Source organism: Melospiza georgiana, chromosome 9 (genome assembly GCF_028018845.1).
Source record: "Melospiza georgiana isolate bMelGeo1 chromosome 9, bMelGeo1.pri, whole genome shotgun sequence".
Classification (NCBI taxonomy): domain Eukaryota; kingdom Metazoa; phylum Chordata; class Aves; order Passeriformes; family Passerellidae; genus Melospiza; species Melospiza georgiana.
Window position 1 is genome coordinate 10414845 of NC_080438.1, and position 17484 is coordinate 10432328.

The window sequence follows — 17484 nt, forward strand, 5'->3', positions numbered from 1 at the left end:
TACATAGAACCAACAAGTTTTAACTAACTTCCTAAATTCTAGAAGACAGAATTTTAGTTCTTTATAAGCATGGATCTTGCATGTTTTCAGACATTCATGGCTTAAGGGCACAGAACTAAAATAAATTTTTAAAATGCTTTCAGAAAGACTCAGTTTAGGACTTCGGTTTCCTTAAATTCCTTTTGTCAGAATCCGTTTTTCTCTTTGGTGTATGACAAGTGCTTGTAGTAATTCAGGTGTTGCAGATGGATTATAAACTGAAAAGTATTGTGTGTTTTGTGCCTGCCAACCTAAGGAATTAAATGAATAAGTTTTGCGTACTCAAAAGCAACGCCTTTCTAGACTGAGTACTTGAATTAGACTAACACACTCTGAAGACTTTCTGACACAGGCTGTCTGCTATAGCTTGCATAAATCTGTGCTGAATGAATACTCAACCAGAAGTACTTGAAAAGGGTTGATAGAAGTACTGCCAAATGAAGCAAACAATTCTCTTAGTTCTGTAAAACTGAGGTGGTCGTCAGTGAACATAGTCACTGCTGTATTAAGGATTTAGTTATTAAAGGTGATAGAACAGTGGAACACAGTTAAAATCACCAAAGTTTGCCATCTCTATTCCAATCTTGCGTTTTATAGTTCTCATCCTGAATTTAGGGAATTCAGTAGCTTCCCTGATGTAATCAGCCAGAAGTGACTCTGTTCAATGCATATAATCCACTGTCTTAACAGTCTGTATGATCTTCACAGATTTTAAAAGAATTTCCAACTGATGGAGCTAGCCTTCAACCCAGCTTTGCTGGGAGCTTATCCAGTTTGTCACACAGGAATTCATTCAATTCCATAAATCTGCACACATCTTTTCTTTCTTTGCCCTTTCTGTTTATTAAATATAGTAGCCCCTATCCTCTAGGCAGGTTTTGTTAGCTGAAACACAGCAGGTAAAACAGGTAAAGAAATTTTCCAGACAAAGTGATCATTAAAGCACCAACAGTACCCTCTTAAATACTTTTGATTTAGGTGTTTCTGTGAAAATCCTGATGTCTTGTGATCCACACATCTAACTTCAACTTTTAGATTAGATCCACACATCTAATCTAACTTTTGAGCTGGCTAGTTAAATGGTGATGTTAAATAAGACATACATACATATCAACAGAGTTTTGCAGAATTGTCTTCCCTAATCAGCATGTCTACGACTTCTTACTCAACTCTGATTCTGGCCTCACAGTTTTGAGGATAAACTTTTCATGATCCATCTCCAGAGATATAAAGCATTCCACTAAAAAGGTGTTTTCCTCCAAAATATCTATATTTTCCTCGTCTTCCCACCCTTGCAGGTAAAACCAGTCACTTTCCCAAGTGCTCTAATGAAGCAATATCATTTCATTAGGTGGCTTAAAGAACAGCTAGAAAATATTTAAATACCTGCTTACACTTGTTTATATAATTCTCTTTTATTCTGAAATAAGTTTTTAGTAAGTTTTCATAATAGGCCACTTATTGAACATTTGTTCCTACTAGGCATCCTTTAAGAAATACAAAAAATGTATCAAGATCAGTGTTACAGGACACTGAGTCAATTATCCTTATGAAAAAATAACGTGAGAGAACTATTTGAATAAGAAACATTATTAACTGAAAATAGGATTTAATTTGAGAGTCTATAGAGAAATGAGATGTTCTTTCAGCATCACTGAGATAAAGTAGTGCTGGTCTGTTGAGGAAAGCACTTACACTTAAAGCACTTTGTTTTGGAGACTTTTTTGAATTTTGCTATTGTCAGTGAAAGGTAGAGTTACCAGCTCTGGAAGGCAAAAGTGCCCAGCTCCCATTTGCCTCAGCAAACTTCTGCTTTTGTTTTTAATCAATCTGGAAGTAATTTGCGTACGAAAATGATGAGTATTCTCATGAAAAGCCTGTTTTAATGCTGCTTTTAACTGTCATGTTTAGGAAAAGCTAGGTATTCTGGTAGGTAACAATAGGAATGGCACTATATGAGGGAGACATTGTCTCCTTGTCTTTCTTAGAGCAGGATAAAATGTGAGGCTTCTGAGGCTGTGGGAAATGACTTTTGCATACATGAAATGTTTTGACTTTTAACTAAAAGATTGAGTTCTACAGTGCCACCATCTTTTAAAGATTAAATCCACATGGCACTATATGGAATACAATATCCATTGTTCATACTTCTTGAATGACTTGGAATCATGTGTTAACATGATGAAACCAGATGGGATGTTCAAACATTAAACTCCATTCAGTGGTAGCCAGATGTCTTTCCAGGAGAATGGGGGAGGGATCCTCCAAATAGAAATTTCAGAAAAGATCGCAACTGTCAAATTTTGAGCAATTTATTCAAGTTAAAAATATGTTATGTTTGTGATTCAATAATTGCTTATCTTTTCTTAGGCAAGTTTGATCTCTCATCTTTGCTTCTGTCTCCAGATAAGGATGCATCACCTGATCCATAATGTTTATTCACCTCTAGCCCGATTTCCCCCTTAAATGAGGAAATAATAGTAAAATAACTTGCCAAGTAAGCTGGGAGATACAGGGTTTGCTTTTGTGGCTCAGCTAACGTCTTACAAACAAAAAAATTAGAAAAAAAGTGAGCCGCAGAGAAAAAAGTTGCTAAGTCAAAAGCAAACTGCAGAATGTAGTACTAAATTTTAAAAAAGTTCATCAAATGGTTAGCAGCCTTTCAAGGCAGTTTGTGTCTCTAGATGAGATTAACAAATGTTTCTATTTATGAGCCAGCTATATCTGCAGCTAGATTTGCAGAAAATTCATGGATATATCCTTGTGTCTTAAAAAACAACCAAAACAAAACCTCTTCAGTTGTGCTACCTTTGACCCTTAGAAAAATTCCACTACAGTGAGCTTGCAGGCGTGTGGAGAGACTGTAAATATGTTTAGACAGGTGGTACAGTCTGAGGCCTTCTTTAAGGAAATGGAAAACAATACAGAAGGTCTTCATTTGGAAATATTCTCGTATAATGAAGCATGCCCAGTGTCTTTCAGTGCAGAATGCCTTTTCCAGTGAATCTCGCTGCTTGTCATGAAATAAAGTACAAGTTTTCAAACAGAACAATTGAGAAGCAGTCTCCCCCACGTTTCTCTTTAATGCTATCTTAACATCACTTATTTTACATTTGTGCAGTAAAAGAAATGACAGCCAATTTAAGTTTCTAAATTTAAAGCTACTGGATGACAAATCTTTGGCAAGGAGGGGTGCACAATTCTAGTCTTCGTTATGCTTGCCGCCTCCTGTTGTAGAGAGCTAAGGAAAAAAAGGAGCAGGAAGCTCATTAAGATCTTGTAGCCAAAGGCCACAAACCCCTCTCCCATAAAAGTCTCAAATTTTCTTGACTGTCTCCTCTTCCTTTGCAACATCCAAAACACGCAGTGAATCCTGAGGGCATCCAGCAGGAAATCATTGCTGTCTGTTCTGTGTAAATCCCAAAGAAGGAAAGAAAAGGACAGGATATAGGCACTACGTGGTGAGTTACTCATCAGAGAAGCATTGCAGGAGGAGAGAGGAGAGACCATTTCTTAATACAATAAAAAGTTGGGAATTCAGCCAAGTCCCACTGGTCCTTTCAATGGCCTGGATGTTCTCACAACCTGAGCAGGCAAGGCATCATTCTGCTTTCCCCAGGAGTGTGTTGGGAACACGATGGAGCCCTACCCCACTGCAGCCTGCTGGGATGAGGCTAGAGGAGATTCCTCTGCTGTCTGCTACAAAGGTACAAGTGTGTTGCCATCTCCTCAGAGAAAAAATGCAGTTGTGCATCTAAAAAGTAGATTCATGAACTTGATACATGTTCAGTGCTGGTCTTTGTTCCCTTCGAACTATTTCTTCAAGTTCAGGATTTTTTCCTGTGGTATAAATTTAAACCAGTGTCTCAGCAAAAACCATCTTGATTCCTCCTCGGAAAGGACAGGAACTTCATCAGCTTTTTAAGTAACTTAGGTTTCACTTCCTACATTAGCAGGACGATAGATTTTAATTTTTTTTTTTCATGGAAAAGACCTTAAGTTACCCCAAATTTAATACTGAGCCTGAAAAATTCAGAATAGAATATGGATATGGAAAGAATAGTCCTGATTAACGATTCACTAAATGAAGTTGTGTAAAATTTATTCCCTGAATATAAGTACAAAACTGGCATGGGATAGTGGTTAGAGGGATATTTTCTCCTCTTTAGAAAAAACCCCAAAAAACAACTAAAATAATCCATGTGTTTTGTAGATTTGACTATAAAATAAAGCAGTAAAACTTGATAATTACAGTACAACTGAAATATAAGTTTGCCAGTGAGGTGAGGAAAGAGGAAGCTTGGACTTACAAACAAAATGTCAGATGAATCCCACAGATTGAAATACCAATGTCCTATAAGTTGATTTAGCAAAATTTCATGAGATTCTGCTGCTTGCTTTACTGTACTATTTTGTGTTTTGAGAAAATAACAAAAACTAATCAGATTGCAACCCAGTTTTTTGAGGTTTCCACATTAATGAAAACCTAGATTTGAAATCCTGATCTTTCCTGTGTCAGTTTAATGAAAGTATTTCCGCATCTTCAAACTGCTCCATTAAAAGACACTATTTTACTTGCATCTGTGCTTTCAAGTAAAATTTTTAAAATTGTGTATTTATGTAACTAGTTTCAATTTTTACATCTTTACATTTTGCTGTTTGCAGAGGAGTACAGCAATTCAGGGCAGAGTTGTTTAGAGAAGCAGATTGGATGGGGGTAGAAGAGATGGGTAAGAAGCTGCTAATCAGCAAATGGATTTCACAAGAGGAATCTGTCTCTAGTTTTAGAATTTTGTGAACTGGTGCTTTGAAGCAAACCTGAACCCTGGTCCTGACATGAAGAGAATCTGGAAAGAATGATGATTCTCTTCCTTGTCTCTGATATATTAGGAAATCAGTTACTTGAAGAAAATGGGAGGATTTTTAAAGTATTATGCAAGACTGAACTATTACATAAGAATTACAGAAGGAGACACCTGGCTGTTTGACGGTTTTTTGTTATGGCTTTTTTCAACTGACATGAAAAAAATTATAATGAAGCACAATTCAGAGATGTTTTGCTTTAATTTCCTTTCTCCAGGTAAAATGTGTAGTGAAGGCACTGGAAATGATTGTAAGTTAGAGAATGAGGGAACCGTATTCACAGGAAAAAGAAGATTCAGTGGACAATGTTTTATGTTTTAGGTGCACGTATTGCATGTAGGAGAGACTGATAATTCATAAGAGCAAATGAACTGAAGCATAAGAATAGTATCCTATTTCTGCCATGCTATTTTTTCAGCAGATTTAGTTTTCTATCTGACAATTGTAACAAATCAGTTTAGAACTTACAGACAATAAGACTGAGTCTCTTCTGAAAGCCATGACTGTGATGTTCCAAAATAGCAGAAAATGAATGTATATTTTTGGTAATGTAGTTTTTATTTACTTAAATTAGAATCTTGATTAATTTCAGTTTTATTCACTTTTATACTTGTAAACCATTGTAATGTCAGTTATTTGCAAATATTGCAAAACCTTCATCATAGGTTGTAGTCCTGAAAAAAAAATTGAAAATAGTCCCCAAAGCAAGATAAATGAAACCACTTTTCTAGACAGAAGATCCTGATGTTCTGGGAGTGAAGGACCCAAATGACTGCTTGCACTGATACACAGCAGATTCAAAAGTGATGATCTTAACAAGATAGTAGGTGAAAACTGTGAGAATTTACTTCATTCTGTTTATTTCAATTCCAACTCTTCAGTGCTCTGTGTTTTCTTTACAGAAACAATGTCTGTTTTCAGTCTGCAGAAGTAGTTGAATTCTCAGCTGTGCAAAAAATACAATTATGACAAGTACACTTGACCTTCAGTGAAATTAAGGAGAGTACCACCTGCACTAAATATGTCTTGTAAACAGTGTTGGGAGCAAAGGGATACAGTCTGGCTAGAAATCAAATCCAGTTGCATGGCTTGATGCAGTAACTTTTCAGGTTTTTAAAGTTTTGACTTCTAATTGTACCCTACTCTTAAACAAGGAGTGCTGATGAGTTGTCAGCAGCTGCACTGTGAACAGGAGCACTCTGTGCTGAGATAAAGCTGCCCAGCTCTAGAAATACTCTGTCATTCAATAAACAACCTTTTTTTCCCCACCATTATTCTCTTGTAGTTGCAGTGTTACAAATTAAATTGAAAAACATAAGAACACAGTTTCAGGATACACTTCCAGAATATTTTGACCCCTTCACCTGTGCCTACTCCTGGAATAAACTACTTATTAAGATCCAAATTTTGTTTTAAAGAAAAATTTCCCCTAAAATCAGACCCTGTAAAATGATCTAGGTAATAAAGATGACCTAAGTTAATTTTTATTTAGCGATGTCATAGGAAAACACCAAAATATTTTTTTTAGAGAGGCACAGTGTCCTGTAACCAGTACAGCTGCTCAGTGGATCTGAAAGGTAATCCAGTAAAATAAATGTTTTAGTCCAGATGCAAACACATCTCTGTCATAGCAATTCCCTAAATATAAACCCTTACCTGAGCTCTTTTTTATGTGAGTCTCACCTTGAAGTAATGCTGTGCATAGAAGATGTCTTATCCTGAGTTATTCTGGCTAGACCAGTAGGGTTTTCCATAAAGCCTACCTGCTGCTATTCACCTCTTTTTTACCAGTCCTTTTCCTTCTTTCTTTTCCCTCAGTGTAATGAAAATTTGTCAGCATGGCTCAGTGAGGAAGGAATGTGTGGAAGTCAGTCAGCTATTTAAAAGTTTTAAATTTCTAAACTAACTTTTAATTTTGGGGGGCACAGTTAGCTAGTGTGGATCACAAAGTGCAGGAACCATGACTGGACAGTCTTGGATTTGCAGTAAACTTTATGCCACTGGAGAAGGGTGAATTTTAGTACCTGGTGTCACACATTTAGTACCTGGTATTTAGTACCTGGTAAACAACACAACATCTCTAGAAGATGATGGCACCCAGATTATACTTTCTCCTCAGACAAGTTAAATTGTAGACCTCAAAAATCTTAGCAGCTATCTACTAAACATAAAGCATAGAGAAATAATTATGTGTGTATTTTTATATTACCCTCATTACTGAAAACTGTAGAATTTATAGATTTATACCACTCTTTATTTTTTAAATCAAAATTGAAATTGTACAGACCTTATGTAGTTTAGCTCTTTTTATCATTACTTTCTAAAACTGTTGTTTTTCTTTAAAATTTATATCACTCTGAATCTAATTAATAACTCTACAAGAAATCAATTTTTTTTCCTCAGGAAAATCAGCTGTATTGTCTTGACTATTTTGAAGCAATGGGTTTTGTTTTTGTCTTTCATTTCCATAGCAAAGAGAATTAATTTAAGAGAGATCAATAGCATTGCCAGCACATGTTGCACACTCGTGGTATAATTCACAGTGCTGGTGAGCATGAGATGAGTTTATATTTAATTTTTTATATTTTTGTATGGAATTATGTAAATAAAATACCCTTACAAAGAAGCTTTTGTTTTTATTAATTTAATGCAGTAATACTAATAAGGGGAAATGTGTAAAACAAATCATTGTGTGTACTTAGGATAAAAAAATGTACTAACTCTTGATATTGGGTGGGCATAATGGATGTGTAAAGTGCTCCGTGCACTTTGCAGTGTGTGAAACCTGCAAAAACTTCCAATAATGTTAAAGCACTTGCAAAAATGTTGCACCTGGAGCAGGGAGGAGTGAAGAGGGCAAAGGTCAGCATTAGGCATTAAGACACTGACTAAACAGACTTTACACTCGGTGAAAAGTCCAGACAACCCCTGCAGTGTCATCTTACAACTCTGGTTTTCTTCTTTTCAGGACATAGTAATCCATAAATACACTCAAGTCACCAGCAGCTTAGCTCTTCCCCCGCTTCTCCCCCTTTTTAACTCTCCTTTCATTTATAATTCTTACATAAAGATCTGAATTTTTAACCCTTTCCAAGTCCTTTAATCAACCTTGGGAACTGCTTTTCTTCACTGTTGTCATTTGCTAGACTTATCGTTTTAAATCCTTTTCTTTGCAAATTTTTCTGTTAGAAAAATGGTTTCAAATAAGCTGAAAAAAAATTCTTGAAAATAGTAGTACAAATTCGGTGTATGGATAAGATATTCTGGGAAATTATCAGATTTTTACTTCTAAAAAAAGGCAGTTATTAAACTCTGCAAATTCCTTAAAAGCAGTCTTTGTTTCTGAAGCTTATTAACCAGACACTCTATGTAAAATATCTCATGGGATGTGGTGTAAATTTTTTTTCTGCAACTACTTCTGAGCTTATTTGTTTGGATAGATGAAACTAGTTTCAGCTGGGATGCTGCAAGAGAAGAATCATCTTGTTTGCCATTGTTGTTTTTTTCAATCAAACAAACAGAGAAAACCTCATCCATTTCTCTAAACTGGAAAAATGCAGAGGTAAAACAAAGAGGTGTTTGTACTTTTATTGTACAATTAAGTCTTTCAGTTTTGCATCTATTACACTTAGCAGATGAAAGCATGAGACCAAACTGATTTTAATCATTTTATCTGATCCCATTATCCACATCCCATGGCTTAGCAGACTGGATAGACTCCTAATGTAGGCTGGAGCCTCAACAGTAAAATAGGCTGGTGAAATCCAGCCCATCAGTGTTGCATGTAACCGTGCACATTTTGCTCACTTCCTCTCCTTGTTCTGAGCACTGCACGAGGCTGTATTTCCATGCAGGATATTTTCCTCTCACCCTCTTTTCACTTCCCTACCCTTTCTTTAAACCTGCTGAGATGTTCAGCAGCTCTGTCACATTGTCTTTTTCATTAAGTTTTGCATCTTGTGAGCAGCACTGATGCAAGATAGCCGAAAGTCTGAGTGTTCCTTTCATACTGTATATGAATATTGATTAGTAGCAACATTAATAAGAAAATGTTTCATGTTTTTCTCTTTTGCACAGAGATTCCTCATATTTCCCCAGGGAGAGAAAGCAAAGTTTGTAGTTCCATGTGTGTGACATGGTCATTACTCAGTCACAAAATGGTGGCCTCAAAGGGTTTCCTGTCAAGTCTCTTGGCCAGTGCAGGCTCACTGATTCCTGTTCCTGTGCATGATTTTTAGCGCTGCTGCTGAAGGGTTTCTAACTTGGTCTGTTCAGTGGTGGGACTCAAAGCACCATCAATAGAAACAGAAAGGTGAACGTGGCAGCACAGTTGAACAGCGGCAGAACCCAGCAGAGGTGTTTACTTTTCAGGGCAGTGTGCTCTGTAGAAATTTAAGGCCTGTTTCAGCACGATGCTTTGAGCACATGCTGAGCTTCGAGACGGTTCTCTAGGTGGCCTTCAGGTTTTGTAAGTAAGAAACAGTCGACGCCATTTCAGGGTCAGCTCCTTGATGCAGAACACCAGGGGCAGGACGTGTCTAGGGCCCAGCACTGAACTCTGGTCATGCAGTGCAGCATTTCACCTGCTCTGTCTCACTGGTACCTTGGGGCAGTCTGTTAAATAAGCCATTACTGGAGCTTTTTAGTGGTAGGCCTCACATGAGTGTTGAATCTGGAGCATCTTTACAGATGGAGCAGTAACTTCCATTTATCCTGTATTCTGATGTTTTGTTGCAAGTTAGTAAAAAATAAGAAATGTAAATCCAAGCACATAAAGAACTTTTACGAAATTAAGCATGTACTGAATGACGTTGATCTCTTGAGAAAGAGACTTTGTATCTTGTCTTTTTGTATCTTTGTTGTTGTAGAAATACCACACCAAAAACGATCTCACTTAATTATGAAAACAAAAGAGCATTGTTCAGTCTAGTATTTTTTTTTGTTTTCAAGCATCTGAGGTCTCTCCTGAATCCCTTTCTGTGGTATTTCATTGCTGACCTTGTAATTATAATCACACATTCAAAACTTAAATTCTGATAATGTGACATAGATGAGAAGCCAGGCAGTTAAATGACTTGCCCAGGGCTATGAAACATCTTGCTGGAGAGCTGAAATCAGACCTTTTACCATGTCTGCCTGGCCAGACCCAAGGTCTGTGCTTTGTTTTATGTTCTCAGGCATGTTTCTTCATGCAAATGTTATTTGGACTGCATGCTTGACAAATAGCAAAGGCCATGCTGCCCACTGAATTTTCTCCTGGATTGTTTTTCACCTTAAGTTTAAAAATTATATGGGTTTTAACGAAATTGTTCTTTTCTTCAGATCATGCAGTGAAGCCATTTTCATAACTCTTTTTCAGAACTTATATTCTACAGGTGTTGTTTATTGATTTAAGCTTATAGTGACAATATGAAACTACCAACCATTCAAGCATAATGTTAAACTAAACTGTGAGTAGAGTGAATTTGTACAAAATAGTACAGCCACAAGTCTGTTGCTACTTTAACCAACCAAAGTTGCTTCATATTGCTCTCAATTAGTCTTTTTCCTCACCCCCTTTTCTTCTGAACGATTCCTTTTACCCACTTACCTTATCCATGGGCCACGTAAACACATAGGTAGGACTTTGTGCATCCTTTGCATACTCTACTTGTTAAATCTCAAATATTGTTATATTGCTTCACACACATCTCACTAAATGCAAATAAAATAGTAGGTAAGGCTGCAATGATGTCCTCTGGGTGTGTATTTCTGTAGGTAATGTTTGTGTGTGATGCACACAATTTTTACAGTCTGTACCTCACATGTAGATCACACAGACACAACTGAGGCTGATCACAACCAACGCAGTGTGGGTGGGACGTGTGTGCGTAAAGTCTATGTAGGTAAATTTGAAGTATTTCAAGATTACAGATGTTTTAATGGTCAATATTTTGGACAGTGGAAAAATACATTTTTCAGACTCTTCTGAAATGTGCTTTTCAAAAAATTCTTAAGGTACCATATCCTTTAAATCTTCCTTCATTAGGAAAGGTAAAGCAGTTCATGCTTTAATTCACCCACACCTTTCAGTCTTTTTGGTCATTCTTGAGTTTGTTTTGGGAGGTCTGTTTCCAGTTTTGTAGGGTTTTGTTTTGTTTTAATATTTGGCCATTAAATGATGTCTAGTACTTGCTTGTCTGGTATCAGACATACATCTTCCTTGTTACATGCATTTCTAAAAGAGGAACACACTATGAATTTTGCTTGAATGTTAATAGATTTGCTGCTGTACAAATAGTACAAATGAAATATACTTAATTATTTTAGCTCATACTAGAAAAGATTCAGGACAAAGGAGAGATTGATGCAGTGTGCCTTACAATGGTCCTACTGATTTCTCTACTGGCCTTTCCTCTGCACATGGTCAATTAGAATTGAAAATCCTGTGCTGATTTCATTCGCTGGAATTTTTAAGCAGGTCAGGAAGAAAGATGTTATTGAAAGGAAAAGTCTCATCTAAATAAGAAAAGAACACGTGGCCATCTGGTCTAACTGTACCATGCTGAAAGTAGTTTTGACTTTGCTCTAGTTTGAGCTTTGCAACAGTTTGCTAAAATATCGAACAGAAATACGTATACATTAAAACAGTCTGTGCTTTTTATCTACAAAAATGCAATGTGCAGTTCTCTTCCTATCTGTAATGCATGAGCTCCTTTGACCCTGTTACCTTATTGAAACTGTCTATATTTCTGGTAGGTTCTCAAGTTACTTCAGCTCTGTAGAGGTATAAGTGAAACACCAATCTTTTGAAAGTTTTGGATGTAATTCTCAGTGCTTTATTCCTAGGACTAAAGTCACACCTCTGCTAGAACTAGGAAAGGCTCAAACAAGCCAATGCAACAGGAAGCATGGGGGGAAGAGGGGAGAGGAGAGTTTAAAAAAGGAAATAATTTGAAAAAAAGGAAAGAACTTGAAGTTTGTGTGAGTAGCACCGTGGAATTTGCACAACCAAATGTAGGCCACAGGCTAATAGACAAGCTGTAATACATATCAAATTTTTAAGGAATGGAGTCATAAATATGCATGGGCTTCCATGATTTCATCATTTCAGCATCAACTATTAAAAAGTTTAAAGAAGTCAGTAAAAAACAGAGTTCAGCAATTTTCACACAAGGTAAATAAATTCTTTTTGCAAAAAACTGAAATGCACAGCTCCAAATTTCAGGTATGTGAATAACAAACACACAGCTCCAAATGGCAGGTATGTTGGTAGCAGGAGAGGATAATGCCATTTTTAAAGCAACACTGGTCAGGTATCTCCTCCCTACTCTAGGCAGGGCTTTTGTACCCAGCACTCTCGAAACCCAAGAGACCTTACTGGGAGAAGGGGACAGTGTTGAACTAAACATGGAGGCAAGGACCCTGTATTCATATTCTCCAGCTTAATGCTTATCTCTTATGTGATTAGACATTACTTCTACACTGACAAACATTGCATAAATTGCCAGTTGAAACACCCTTCTAAGACAAGATAGTGTGTAAATCACTTCTGAAGTTTAGAGAAATTGATTTGCATAGGATCTCAGCCTTTAGGAAAGGATAAAAATATGATTGCCTTGTCATAACCTTAAGAAAATGAAAGTGAGCACTTCATGATTTAGCTGCAGGCATTATTTCAAAACACATTTTTTGAAACAAGTGACAAATTTTGCTTTAAAACATAACATGCCAGGAAAAGTAGAAAGGAAATTATCACCTTAATATTGCTGAACATGTCTACATATAATTCACAAATGTATACTCCTCATGTATGACCATTGTGTAGAGTTAGCTTGTATATTTCATATAAGCAGTGTAAACTGTTCCTTTAGAAAAACATTTAATCCCTTATTTACAAAAAAATAAAATGCAGGAATAAAAACTTGACCACAGCTCTTGATTAATTAACTTAATTTTCCTGACATCTCTATTCAGGAATTTTTACTTTGCAGTGGATATTGCTGCCACTACATGCAATCTTTTGTTTGCATGTCTCCGCTGCTATTTGGAAAGGAAGTTTTTTTAAGATTAAATTTATGGGATACTTATGCTGGGTTCCTTTTCTCATAGTGTTTCTAAGCAATATTAGAGGAAAAAAAGCTAAAAAATTTCTTATATTTCTGTTAAGATACCTGTTAGAGTGATTAAAATATAGTTTAAGCATTTTCAGGGAGTAAATTAACAACACTGTACATGTGTGCATGTGGTTGTGTGTTTTAAAATGTATTTTCTTTTAGGTCTTTTTCACACAAAGTTCACGTTTAAAAGCAAATATTATTCATCATGTTTATCACACCATAATTCATATCACAAGACAATGAAATTCCAAAGAATTTAGAAAATAGGTCGATCTGCACAGCATACGTTTAAAAATTAAATAGAATACAGGCTTTGAATCTGCCTTTCCCCTGTATGTCTCTGCTAACCCCACCCATAGCCACACCAAATGGAGAGTAACTATTTTGGGGAGTGCTGCATTCCCAAGCCCAACTTTGTGGCACGATGGCACTGGGCCACTCGGCATTTCCCTGGGCTGTGGCAGCAGCAAGGCCAGGGCTTGCAGGGCCAGCTCAGTCCCCTGCCACGCTCCCCTTCTTCGCTTGGAAGGCAACCTATTCACAAAGCATTTTGCTACTGCCTCATTTAAAACTATCATAAAACTGTCTCAGAGCTCCTGCTAATCTCTTTAAACACAAGTATTTTGTAAGATTTCTGCTTGATGGGCATTCAGGAGCGGGTATCTGTACAGTAGCTACTTGCCTTTATGTAATATATCATATGCACATACAAAATCATTACATATATTTGAGAGCTACACAGCAATTATGTAAGTGATGCATGAACTTAACATAAAATACTGCATTGACTGTAAACCCAGAGGAAAAATCACAGTAAAATGGGAAACACTGGATGTCCCTAGTTACACTGTGTTGGAAAGTGTGTGTGCCTGTGCATATGTTTTGTACAATAATGTGTATATATGTTTACAAAGTTTCTTATTTTGGTTTTTATTTTTTTGCAAATCACGACAAAGTTGAAACTGAGCCTGGCCGACATAAGGAGGGAAGGCTTGTGTTTGTCTTTAATCTTTTCTGCAGCACGGTTCAGACTTCTGTCTGATCTGCACATAGCAGAGCAAGGGGCTTGCCGTGCATTGCGTGCAGGCTCCTTGATTGTGGAAGGGAAAAAAAAAAAAAAATCTGGCTGGAATCCAGACAGGCGAGCGCAGTGCTCTGTTGATCATTGTGTCTAGCCTTCAGGTGTCTCAGCTCACAGTGGGCGGCGGGTGGGGGAGGGGGAGATAACAGGAGGGCAGACAAAGAATATAACAGTGTATTTACCAAAAAAAAAAAAAAAAAAATTCATATGTGGGAGATTCACGTCAAATCCTTTTTTAAAAAATGCTTCTTTTAACGTTCCTTTCCCTGCAGTGGGAGCAAGCAAACATCTGTCCAGGAAGATTTATTTAAGCCATAATTAGTAGCGTCTGGAGTCTTTCAACAATTTCTCCTTATTGCACTTAATTTTTTATTTTTTTTAAAAAAAGAAGTCTGCTCATCTTTCATTTAGAAACTGTTTTCACTTCATGCATTATTAGAGATCCAGCCTAGCCAGGACCGAGTCAGATTTCTATTGTCTTTGCTTTTTCCCTTCTGATCGTAGTTTTCAGAATCGAACTTTTAGTAGGCAAGGGAGGGTGGGAAGGATCGTGCAGGCAGGGGGGAAAGACCTTTTTAAAGGTCTTACAAGCATGTGGGGGCAAGAAAAAGAGCACAAATACAAATCAGTGCTGTTTATTACACGGTTATTCATTTGGGCTGAATTTCTTTTCCGAGGAAGAAGGAGAAAAAAAGCGCTGCTTTGTCTGTTGCTTCTGTTTGAGAACTCTCATAAATCTTGCCCAGAAAGCAACTTGGGCTTAAGGAGATCTGGCCAGTAAAGCTCTGGGAAACAATTTCAATGTCTCCTGCTATGGATATTCTCTTCTTTCTGCCCCCTTCGTCCCCGCTCCCCCTCCACCCCGACCTTCTGACGTTCTACCGTAAAGAGACCCACACCCTTTCCCACCCCATCAGGAATCTGAGTGAATGCAAACTGCAATCTCGAGGTAAAGTTGCTTATCAAAAAGCCTCTGCTCACGCTGAGCGAGTCCAGATATTGCACACTAGTTGTGTGTTTTCAGTCCAGCCATAACCCTTTCCTAACACTCCCCCCGCTGCCTTGCCTCTCCCCCTCCCCCCGTGGAAGGGGTGGGATGGGAACCTTGCTCGACTTCATTGTTCCAAATGTAAGAGCTATTTGCCCCAAAGTGTCTTCGCTGTCTTTCATAGCTAATTATAATAACTGTCAGATGTCTGCAAAGTCTGGGCTGCCCTTGCTGGCAGAGTTAAAGTTTGCCTTTATGTTTTCCCCTTGGGGACAGATCAGGCCTGATTAGACACAGAGTACAAATAAAAGTGAACAACATACGTGTGTAGGGCTTTTTGTCTTTGTTTTTCTTTATGAACAAAGCAGCACGCTGCCTATGTCAAGAAGCAGTGTGTCATGCAGCGTGCATGCAGGCACTGCCCTGGAGGATAACTCGCTTTTGCCTTTTTTTTTTTCCTCTTTCTTTTATTGAAGCATGCAAGAAATATTTCTGAATTTGAATAACACTTTACACATACTTGTTCATCTTATAAGAAAAGTAATCCCTGATTTAGGGCACGTAGCATTTTTACATTTTTAAGATATTTGCTTTTCTGGGTGAAAATAAAAATAAATAGAGCCTGTACTCACAGTTTTGTTGTGCTGTGCAGGTCGCTGTCTCCTCCTGCAGCGACAAGGAGGGTTGGAGAATGTCAAGGGTGCAGAATCCCAGATAATTCAGGAGAAATGTACAAATGAGCTTCCTGAAGTCGCCTGGAAGTCAGCTACTTGTGCTCAGACATCCCATTGCTGCTCTGCACGCTATACTATCTGCAGTTCTGAATTGAACTAAATACTGCCCATGTGAAAGACAGGGGAAACACAGTCATGTGGGACACACAAATCCACTCTATTGGCTCTGAAGGCACAACTTCAGCATTCTTGCATTTCCACCATTGGTTAACAGTTCGAGCTGGAAGAGTCTAGGTCCTCCTAGTGAGTCCGTTTTCCCTTTATGCTGAAAGAATGACTGTAGGATTTTACAGTGACAGGATTAGTTAAGAAAGGGACTGAAGTCATCCCTTTGACTGAAGCTGGTGGGTGGGGATTGGAAGCTGTGCTTTTCTCAAGTCGACGTTTTTCCTTTTTCTGCCTGCATTCTCAGCGTCAGGAAATGCTTGCAGTTAACTTGGGCAGCACAGAGAAACTGAAGTGACTTTTTTGGGCTCGGGGTTAGGGACCTGGCTTTAGAGTAACACAGAGTTACAGACAGTACACTGATTTTCATGGGAATAACTAATCTGGTTTACTAACTGGTTATTTTTCCCTTTTCGGATTTTTTTTTTTAAGCTCAGAAAGGGCTATATCAATATTATTTATCCTGAACTTTTGCATCACATAAACCTGATAAATGAATCCAGCAGTTTAAAAGCCTAGACTGATAATTTGACAACAGAAGAAAGATTGTACAGAACTATTGGATCTCTGCGGAATGTTATGATATGGTAATAGTAATATTTTGAAAGAAGCAACAAAGTCCAGAAAAACTATAATTGCTGATATTTGAGACTAATGAAGATATAAAGATTAAGTAGGAGGGAAGAAGATTGACTATTCCCTATTTTGGTATCCTGTCATTTGTCTAATTTAGTTATGCCAGCATGAGCAGTAATTTGAAACGGTACTCAGTCATGTGTGACACAGTTCTCCAATTAACCCTTATTAAAAAGACCTTTCCCAAATCCCATATGCATGTTTTCCTAGAACTACAGAAAACAGAGGTATGACAGATTTACAGGGTTTGTGTCCATCTTCCTCTCTGGGCAGATGTATTTCCTCCCTCATGTTTCCAGTGCTATGTCGAGTGTAGTTCTAAACACACCCAGCGTGTGACTCCTGTTGGTGGACTGTTGAACTTGGGGCCCAATTTAGCAGTTGAAGTGCTTAAATATGCTTGGAAATTTCCCAGAATAATTAATCTGGAATAGTAAATTCATTGTATGTCTGTGGTGTACGCAAGGCCAAGCCCAGACTGCTCTGCTGGCAATTGCAGTGTGTGTGAGATCCTATTTAGCAGCTTATGCCTGGCCCTGGCTGTCAGGGCATCTTTTTGTGTCTTCCAGTCAGACTTGTTCAGTCCACCTTAAACCAATGCTTCTCCCTCCTCAGAGTTCACCCTCTTAAGCTATTTATAGACTTTTATCACCACCTCACTGACCACCCTTGTCATCACGTAGCTGAACACCATATTCCAGGTGTAGCTGTGTAAGATATGGGAACATTCCTCCATGTCCTGTGACCTGGTATGGCTGCAGCAAATCAATACGTGTTTGCCTGATATGTGAGCAGGAAAAATGCATCTCTTAAAAATAAACTGACACACCTGACAAACAGGATTTTAAAGAAGATGAAGACAGTAAATATTCTACTCTG

The 17484-nt window shown here is 37.7% G+C and overlaps 1 long non-coding RNA gene across 5 annotated transcripts in view; it reads right to left on the minus strand.

The window, feature by feature from the left end:
• Positions 1-15958, minus strand: part of LOC131087127 (uncharacterized) — a 61122-nt gene extending 45164 nt beyond the window's left edge. For all 5 annotated transcript variants that reach the window (XR_009114842.1, XR_009114841.1, XR_009114839.1 and 2 more), the window contains exon 1: positions 15703-15958. This is a non-coding gene — a long non-coding RNA (uncharacterized LOC131087127). The remainder of the gene's footprint in view (positions 1-15702) is intronic.
• Between the last annotated feature and the right edge of the window lie 1526 nt (positions 15959-17484).